The sequence below is a fragment of the Acyrthosiphon pisum genome, chromosome X (genome assembly GCF_005508785.2).
Source record: "Acyrthosiphon pisum isolate AL4f chromosome X, pea_aphid_22Mar2018_4r6ur, whole genome shotgun sequence".
NCBI lineage: Eukaryota > Metazoa > Arthropoda > Insecta > Hemiptera > Aphididae > Acyrthosiphon > Acyrthosiphon pisum.
The window spans coordinates 36,998,104-36,999,124 of NC_042493.1; positions in this window are offsets into that span (position 1 = coordinate 36,998,104).

The window sequence follows — 1,021 nt, forward strand, 5'->3', positions numbered from 1 at the left end:
TTTTGTAATGGATGATTTTACTCTAACAGATTACTTAAAAATATAGAAAAAATAAATTCCGCGTAAATGCGTTTTGTCTATGTCGCGCGTGGGCCAGAGAAAGAAAACAAATATTGCGCTGACATCCTCTTAATATTTATTAATCGGACGGTTTTTCGGATATACCTACTTACCAGCACAGCTAGTAAAGCTTACATAACGTGACCACGGACCTTTATATTATTTATTATATTTAGGTTAATATTTTCAAAATACTTATATACAGAAAATATGAAACATGTTAGATATTTGGAGTACCTACCTATACATGATACAATACTACAAAATATGTATATAGCCTAACCTAATTGTTACCTATTACCAGGGTTGGGATTTTATAGCATTTGCATAGGTATTTCCTATGAGATGCTTAAAAAATAGCAGCGTAAGCTAAAAATATGTTTCGTGATAGGTACAGCGAACTCAAATTAAAAATTTTATTTTGCTTTTTTCGCATATTTTGCAATTTTTAGTTTTTAGTGGTGTCTTGGACTTTTTGAGACTTTAGCATTTTCACCTGTTTCGAATCAAAATCGGTCATATTTTATGAAATTATATTTTAGTTAACGTGTTTTAAATTTTTGTCAATCGAATTATTACGATAGTTTCGTATTAAGTATTTGGTTCTAATTGTTGTTATCTGCTGATTTTGTTGTGTTTTTTTGTCGATTTCTACTGTGATTATTAATCGCCGATTATCAACAAATGCGTCGTATAGTCAATTTATTTTGACTTAATTATTTATTATTTATTCTTAGTGTTACAAGAAAACATAAAAAAAAATTAAATAAATTGTGTAAGTACTATAATTATTGTTTAATTCAGGGGGGTCATTTCAACTTTTTGAAAGATATGCTGACAACACTATAGTCAGGACAAAAATATGTCAACATATAATTTGATAGTTGTACTCGATTTTAAGTATAATATCGTACCTATATACAGGCCGCATTTAGGGGGGGCCGATCATTAAAAAAAATAG